The sequence below is a fragment of the Malaclemys terrapin genome, chromosome 16 (assembly GCF_027887155.1).
Source record: "Malaclemys terrapin pileata isolate rMalTer1 chromosome 16, rMalTer1.hap1, whole genome shotgun sequence".
NCBI classification, from domain to species: Eukaryota; Metazoa; Chordata; order Testudines; family Emydidae; genus Malaclemys; species Malaclemys terrapin.
The window spans coordinates 10,671,659-10,680,388 of NC_071520.1; the positions used below are offsets into that span (position 1 = coordinate 10,671,659).

At 54.8% G+C, this 8,730-nt stretch overlaps 1 non-coding gene across 1 annotated transcript; it reads left to right on the plus strand.

The window, feature by feature from the left end:
• The first annotated feature begins 5,554 nt into the window (after positions 1–5,554).
• Positions 5,555–5,742, plus strand: LOC128824997 (U2 spliceosomal RNA). The gene has a single exon (XR_008442557.1). It is a non-coding gene; the product is annotated as a U2 spliceosomal RNA (small nuclear RNA).
• The last annotated feature ends 2,988 nt before the right edge of the window (positions 5,743–8,730 follow it).

Consider the following 8,730-nt stretch of genomic DNA (forward strand, 5'->3'; position numbering starts at 1 on the left):
TCCCCTACACGTTCCAAAAACTTCCTGGATTGTCTGTGCACCACTGTATTGCTCTCCCAGCAGATATCAGGGTGATTAAAGTCTCCCATGAGAACCAGGGCCTGCGATCTAGCAACTTCTGCTAGTTGCCAGAAGAAAGCCTCGTCCACCTCATCCCCCTGGTCTGGTGGCCTATAGCAGACTCCAACCACGACATCACCCTTGTTGCTCACACTTCTCAACTTTATCCAGAGACTCAGGTTTTTCTGCAGTTTCATACCGGAGCTCTGAGCAGTCATACTGCTCTCTTACATACAACGCAACTCCCCCCCACCTTTTCTGCCCTGCCTGTCCTTCCTGAACAGTTTATATCCATCCATGACAGTACTCCAGTCATGTGAGTTATCCCACCAAGTCTCTGTTATTCCAATCACATCATAGTTCCCTGACTGTGCCAGGACTTCCAGTTCTCCCTGCTTGTTTCCCAGGCTTCTTGCACTTGTGTATAGGCACTTAAGATAACTCATCGATCATCCCTCTTTCTCAGCATGAGCCAGGAGTCCTCCCCTCTTGCGCTCTCCTGCTTGTGCTTCCTCCCAGGATCCCATTTCCCCACTTACCTCAGGGCTTTGGTCTCCTTCCCCCGGTGAACCTAGTTTAAAGCCCTCCTCACTAGGTTAGCCAGCCTGCTGGCAAAGATGCTCTTCCCTCTCTTCGTTAGGTGGAGCCCGTCTCTGCCTAGCACTCCTCCTTCTTGGAACACCATCCCATGGTCGAAGAATCCAAAGCCTTCTCTTCGACACCACCTGCGTAGCCATTCATTGACTTCCACGATTCGACGGTCTCTACCCCGGTCTTTTCCTTGCACAGGGAGGATGGACGAGAACACCACTTGCGCCTCAAACTCCTTTATCCTTCTTCCCAGAGCCACGTAGTCTGCAGTGATCCGCTCAAGGTCATTCTTGGCAGTATCATTGGTGCCCACGTGGAGAAGCAGGAAGGGATAGCGATCCGAGGACTTGATGAGTCTCGGCAGTCCCCCATCCCTAGGACAGTGCATCTTTTGCCTTCCAATCGGTGGAGTCTCCTTCTGCTCCCTTCCCTCAGATAGGTCATCTAGTCCACTCTCCGCATTGGTACCTGTAGATACTTGTTTCTCCAGCCCTCGAACCTTCTCTTCCAATATGGAGACCAGCTTGCACTTTGTACAGACAAAGTCGCTTCTGTCCTGTGGAAGAAAGACAAACATGGCACAACCTGTGCAGGTTACAACAGCTGATCGCTCACCTTCCATATCACCGTCCTCTTAAGAGCTTCCTCACCTGTTGCAGGAACTACTCAAAGAAACCTACAGATGAAAGCCTCAGTGAGCTCTCCCTAGGCGAACCCCCAGGCAAACTCCCGCTGTTAGCCTCTGCAGTTTGCCGCTCCTCGGAGGGGTCACCAGGCACCTGAAGAGGTGCCACAACAAATCCACCGCCTTCAGCTGTGCCCTCTGCAGCCTGCCCTTCGAGTCCCAGAAGAGATGTAAGGCGCACCAGGCCAGCTGCAAGAAAGCCCGCACAGCAGCAACAACTCTGATTCCGGCCTCCTGCCCTCCTGTGCCCCGGCCCGCTGCTCCTGCGCCGCAAGGAAACAGAGCACCCCCTCCAGCCGCTACCCTGAAACCCACTCCAGTCCCCGAACCGGTGGACCAGGGCCCCACCATCGAGACGACGCCTCCCGCAGCGGGAAACGTCGACCGAGCCCCTGCCAGCAGGAGACCTGTCACATCCTCCCAGGTCGCCCGGAAGCTCTCTGAGCTGAGACGTCTCACTGCCCTCCCGACGCCCAACCAGCACGACCCCATCCCAAAAAGGGTCAGCGCCCCGCCACGCGTGGCCACCCGAAATCCTGCCTCCAGCGGAACCAACACCAGCCCTCAGGCCACCCTACGAGCACCAACCACAGGAAAAGCCAACGCGACGACTCAGCCTGCACGGCGAACCCCACCCGCCGAGGCTACGGGGTCCACCCCCCAGATTGCTCTGCAAACTTCCACTGTCAGAGGAGTCAGCGCCACAACCAGACTGCAGCACCAGACCCCCATCGTCAGACGGGCCAGTACGACCCCAAAAGACGCCAGACCGATCCCTGCCGCCAGAAGGTCGCACGCTTCCACAGCAACCCCCCAGACAACAGCCACACACGGAAGACCTAGCATCACCCCCGCACTCATTGACCCGATCCAGATTCCACCAACAACCAACAATGATATTACCCCACGGGCGACTATGCCCCAGAAACCAACCGAAAAGTCCCCCGAACCACAAGTGAGACAACCCATCGACCACGCGACAAACTCACTGCCCATGCCCACCGAGGAGCCTGAGGACCAGCGGCCGACGGCTAGGCCAGCCATGCCTTGGCAGGTCGCCTGGATCGAGGAGCTCCAAGTGGCAACCTCCTTCACGGAATTTGACCCGCTCATCGACAGACTCACCCGCGAGCTGTCCACGGAGATTGCCTTCAGGAGGACACCGAACCAGGAGACCATCCAGCCTGCCCCCAGGTGGCCCATCCTGCACCGCGACACCACCAGAGGAGCTGGAAGAAGGAACGCCAACCGCCGCTACGACCCGGCAGCGGCTTCAAGGATCCAGAAGCGGTACCGGACGAACCGCCTCAAGGCCGTAAGGGAGGTCCTCGACGGGCCCGTCTTACTGCACGATCCCGCCCGAGCGCTTCTACAACTACTTCCTCGGAGTGTTCGGCAGCGTGCCCAGGAATGACGCGCAGTGCCCGGAGTGCCTCCGCCCCTTGCCCCACATTACCGATGCGGACGATCTGGAGGCCGACTTCACTCCTAAAGAGGTGACGGCCAGGCTCTCCAGAACCAAGAACACCGCACGTGGAAAAGACAGCATCCCCTACAGCCTCCTAAAGAAGCGAGACCCCGGCTGCCTCATGCTCTCCAGCATCTTCAACTTGTGCAAGCGATTCGGCCGATCTCCCACCTCCTGGAAGAAGGCCATGACCTGATCCACAAGAAGGGCAAGCGAGACAACCCCAGCAACTGGAGACCCATCTCCCTCTGCTCCACCATGTACAAACTGTACGCCAGCTGCCTGGCAGCCAGGATCACGGAGTGGGCGACAACCGGGGGAGCCATCAGCCCTTCCCAGAAGGGCTTCATGCCGTCAGAGGGGTGCTACGAGCACAACTTCCTGCTCCAGACCGTCACCCAGACGACCAGGAGAACGCAGAAGCACTGCACGGTAGCGTGGCTCGACCTGGCCAACGCCTTCGGGTCCATCCCCCACCACCATATCTTTGACACACTCCACGAGTTTGGGATGCAAGAGACCTTTCTTCATCTGATCCGGGAACTATACGAGGGCTGCAGCACCAGCGTCCGCCTGGTAGAAGGGGAGACTGCCGAGATACCGATCCGCAGCGGCGTGAAGCAGGGTTGCCCCCTCAGTCCGATCGTCTTCAACCTCGCCATGGAGCCGCTCCTGCGGGCGATCTCCGATGGCGCCGACGGCTTCAACCTGCATGGCGAGAGGGTGAGTGTCTTGGCCTATGTGGACGACCTGGTCCTGATCGCGGACGACCCCGAGAGGCTCCAGGGCATGCTCAACACCCTCAGGAGAGCCGCGGACTGGACGGGACTCCGCTTCAATGCCAAGAAGTGCGCGTCCCTCCACATTGACGGGAGCAAGGGGGACTCGATACTGACGATGGAGTTCCTCAACCAGGGCGAGTCCGTCTTTCCCCTGGCGGAGGGGCAGGCATACCAGCACCTCGGCACCCCGACAGGCTTCCGTGTCCAGCAGACTCCCGGGGGCACCATGCGTGAGATCCTGCAGGATGCCGCCAAGATCGACGCATCCCTGCTAGCACCGTGGCAGAAAATCAACACCCTCAACACCTTCCTGATCCCCCGCATCGCCTTCATCCTGAGAGGATCCGCCGTGGCAAAGGTGCTCCTCAACAAGGCAGACAACACCATCCGGCAGCTGGTCAAGAAATGGCTGTCCCTGCCCCAAAGAGCCAGTAATGAGCTCGTATATATCGCGCACAGGCACGGTGGTGCCAACGTGCCCCGCATGGGAGACCTGTGTGACATCGCGGTCATCATGCACGCCTTCCGCCTCCTGACGTGTCCGGACGCGAAGGTGAGGAACATCGCGACAACCGCCCTGTGCGCCGTCATCGGGAAGCAAATGGGCAGACCTCCCTCCGACTGGGATGTGACCAGCTTCCTGAGCGGCTCCGTAGACGGCGAGTTCGCCCAGGACAGGGGCGTCATCGCCTTGCTGTGGTCCCGCGCCCGCAATGCCACTCGCCGACTGGGGAAGCGTCTGGGATGTTGCTGGGTATGGCGCAAGGAACGACAGGAGCTGGGAGTCCTGGTGCCGCGGATTGGGACGGAGGACAACACCATCATCACCCCCGGAGCCAGAGACGTGCTGGAGAGATCCCTGAAGGCTGCTGTCCACGCGGTCTACGTGGACACCCTGAAGAAAAAAACAGACCAGGGTAAGGGCTTCGAGGTGACCAGCAAGTGGGACTCCAGCAACCACTTCCTCCGCATGGGCAGCTTCACCCGGTTCGCTGACTGGCGGTTCATACACCGTGCCCGGCTGAATTGCGTCCCCCTCAACAGAGCCGTCCGCCACGGGAACTGGGACAAACGCCGCAGGAAGTGCGGGTACGTCACCGAAACCCTGCCTCATGTCCTATGCAGCTGCAAGCCTCACGCCAGAGCCCGGCAGCTGCGCCACAACGCTGTCCAGGACCGCCTAGTTAAGGCCATCGACCCACGCCTGGGAGAGGTCACCGTCAACCGCCGTCCCCAGCACCGACAGCCCACTGTGCCTGGCCATCATCATCACGGACGAGGTTGGAAAAAAAGATCATCCTGGTCGACGTAATGATTCCATTCAAGAACAGGACCCCAGCCTTCCGTGAAGCCCGAGCCCGCAAGCTTGAAAAGTACGCCCCCCTGTATGACGCCCTGCGGACAAAGGGCTACGAGGTGCACACCGACGCTCTGCTCATTGGGGCCCTGGGTGCCTGGGACCCATGTAACGAACGCATGCTGAGGACCTGTGGGGTAGGCAGTCATTACGCGCAGCTCATGAGACGCCTAATGTTCTCGGACACTATTTGTTGGTCTCGGGACATCTACACAGAGTACATCACCGGCCACTGCCAATACCGGGAGTGAGCCGGGGAGACCTTGTGCACCCGCAAGGGGGAAGAGACCTATAAACTCCCCCTGATGGACCTCATCCCCTGAGCCCTGAACACACCGAACCTAACTGAACCCCACCACGTGAGGGTCACCCCATCCCCATTACCCAGCCCGCTTAATTATACCCATGACTGTCTGTACTTTCTGTATGAATGATGGACCCTCACCGCTTGTCGACTGCATCTTGATCTCGCCCACTGTTTACCCCCCCATTGGGAACAATACAGACTGTATATATTATGTGTGCTGCCCAACACCAAAATACTAGCATCCTCCTATACTCCGTATGTTACCCCCAATAACCAATAACTGACTTCTCAAACTCTATGTATCATCTATTTTCAATCATTATCTAATAAACTTTTAAATCTGTTCTTTTCAGTTTAGTATCTGATACGCCCTCTATCTGAGGACTATATATTAAATGGATTTTTGGAACAGGGAGATGGAATAGGAGCTTGCTCCATCCACTCCACGCATCGACCTGGTATTGCAGTACCTCCAGGAACGGTGCACCTCCCCTCGGGGAGACTATTGTGGTGAGAAAATAGAATCTGTTGAATTTGTTACACCAATACTGACTTAGGGCTGGTCCACACTAACCCCCCGCTTCTTACTAAGATAGCTGAAGTCGAAGTACCTTAGTTCGAACTACAAGGTACTTACCGCGGGTCCACACGTGGCAGGCAGGCTCCCCCGTCGACTCCGCGTACTCCTCTCACGGAGCAGGAGTACAGGTGTCGACGGCGAGCACTTCCGGGATCGATTTATTGCGTCTAGACAAGACGCGATAAATCGATCCCAGAAGATCGATTGCTTACCGCCGAACCCAGAGGTAAGTATAGACGTACCCTTAGACTATAAATATATTCTAGGAGTGGCATACCAGAGGTCACTTATTCACTGACAGTTGTATGCATCTTGTGAACCTTGTAACCGATGCCTGTAATCGCTCAGAACTCAAGCCTGACCCCAGATGTCTAGTACCTTCCTTCTTAACTTGTGTAAACTTGATTTCAATGCCCCTCTGCCATGTACACTGGCCAAACCGGACAGTCTCTACGCAAAGGAATAAATGGACACAAATCAGACATCAAGAATTGTAACGTTCAAAAACCAGTAGGAAAGCACTTCAATCTCCCTGGACACTCAAACAGACTTCAAAGTGGCCATTCTTCAACAAAAATACCCCTCATAAAAAAAGACTTCAATGACAAACTGCAGAACTGGAATTAATTTGCAAACTTGACACCATCACATTAGGCTTGAATGAAGACTGGGAGTGGCTGGGTCACTTCAAAAAGTAGTTTTCCCTCTGTTGATACTCACCCCTTTGCGTCGTTAGCACTGATTCCCAACTTGGTAAGGCAACTCCCATCTTTTAATGTGCTGTCTTTTTCACTCCAGGCATCTGATGAAGTGATACTACTTGTATTAAACAACAGTTTGAATTAGATAGACTTGGTTATATTCTTCTCCCCACCCAGCATATGTTGAATGGATCTTAATTTGTGAGATCATGTGAAGGCACGAGGTGTCCTTCTGCTCCCAGAGGTCCCCCATCCTGTTCCCCCCCCCCCAACCCTACTGTAAATTCTAAATCATTATACTTTACTTCTCATTTTTAGGATGTGGCTTGGGATAGGCCACTTAATGGGGGTGGGTGCTTGCAGAGTGAAGATTAAGCTCATTCACAGGAGCTTTGTGATGGAGTGTACATTGTCTAGTGTTTGTGGCAGGCTTTACCGCTGAAGTGCTGCTCAGTACTTGGCTATTAAACTCTGTTTTTGTGGGGATCGATTTACCCGTCAGGCACTCAGCGAGAGAGTTGCTTCTCCCGCCCTTGCAGTTATTTATTTTTTCCACCAAGCTTTGAAATCGGAACCAGCAGGTGGCACCACAGCTCCACAGCCAACCCTAGAGAGAGGAAACTGAAGTCCTGCTCTGCAGACCGAGCAGAGCAGGCTGTTGGGACCCACAGGACGTGCAGTCGAGGGGCTCGTCTGACTGGCATCATAGCTCTAAGCATAGTGCCTATTCCAGCGTAACTCCCCCACGGAGACGCTATTCCAAATAGAAGCAACTTGGTTCCCCAAAGTTACTACTCTGCTTTGATGAACAACATCATCTTCCATCTCAGGTTTTCCATGTACTGCCCACGGATGGTATCCTCCAGGGTCCTCTCCAGCATAGTTCTCGCTCTCAGAGTGATGATGCTGTCGTCTCTTCCGAATACGGCTCCCCTGGGTACCTGGCGACATCTTGGCTAGAAGGGGCCACGGCGATTCGCTTCCTGATGTCATGCACAGCACTCGCCACAAAGTTCCTCACCATAGCACCCAGGCACATCGAAAGATGGAAGGCGCAAGTGATCGCTGCAGCGTCAGACAGATCACCCCCTTCGAGGGATGTTGCTGCCTCCCTGCCTATGCGAGACGTACACCAGCTCGTTACTGGCCCTCCAGGGAGGTACATCCTCTTCTTTGCCAGCTGCCTTATGGAGCTGTCTGCCTTGTTGAGTGGTACCTTTGCCACAGCAGTTAGCGCCAGGCAACCAGGATCTGTGTTGGTTTTTTTTCCCCCTCCCAGGAGTCGTTGTACCAAATGCCTTCCTTTCCTGGGGCTATATTTTGTGTCTTTAGGAGTCTGTTACTATTTCCTGTAGCGTAAAGTGACAAGCTATATAAGTGAAAGAGAGAGAATGGTAATCGTTTGGCAGGCATTGAGAGAGTGAGAAAATCTACCCTATATTCAAGAAAAAATAATAACTATTCTAGGCTTTAATAGCCTACAAATCATAGATGCACATAGTTTGAAATCACTTGCTCACCAAATTCTCAGAATATTTTGACTGATTGATAGATCGATAGATCTTCCTTCGCTTCTCTCAAAACCCTCTATCCTTTTGTCAGGACTCTGATATTTACTGTGAAGTTTTCCGAAACTGATGGAGGGAAGCCAAAACAAGATCCGCTCGACCCACGTCCATAAGACGAGCACCTGCAAACTCAGTCAGGTGAAGCATGGACAGCGCATGAAGCGCAAAGCAGGGCGTGCACTAAAGTACACAATTGTACCTATACAGATCAAAAGAAGAAAACCCACGAACACTTAAGAAAACGAAGAAAACCACTATACGACTGAGCGTGCTGGGCCTTCCAGCTATCGCCAGCCAAGGGGGACGCTATACACAACCTCACTGTTAGGCCCCCACCCACTGACCACAGGCAGTGCAGCACAGCTGAGTGGCTTCCTGCCTGTTTGCTCCACGTGGCTGCCAGCATCTCCCTATGGCCCCTGGGCAGGGTGGGTTTGTCCCAGGGCCTGCACCCCAGACCAACTCCCTCCCAGAGCCTTAGGCAGGTGGGAGACAGAGATTGGGGGGGTGGCCTGCCACCCCTGATAGCATGGTCTGTTTGAGGGACCATGTGCTGAGTCTAGCAGCCTTTAAAAAGCCCGCTCCTAAGTGACCAGAAGCGCTAGAGAACAGGAGAATTTTGCAAGGGGGT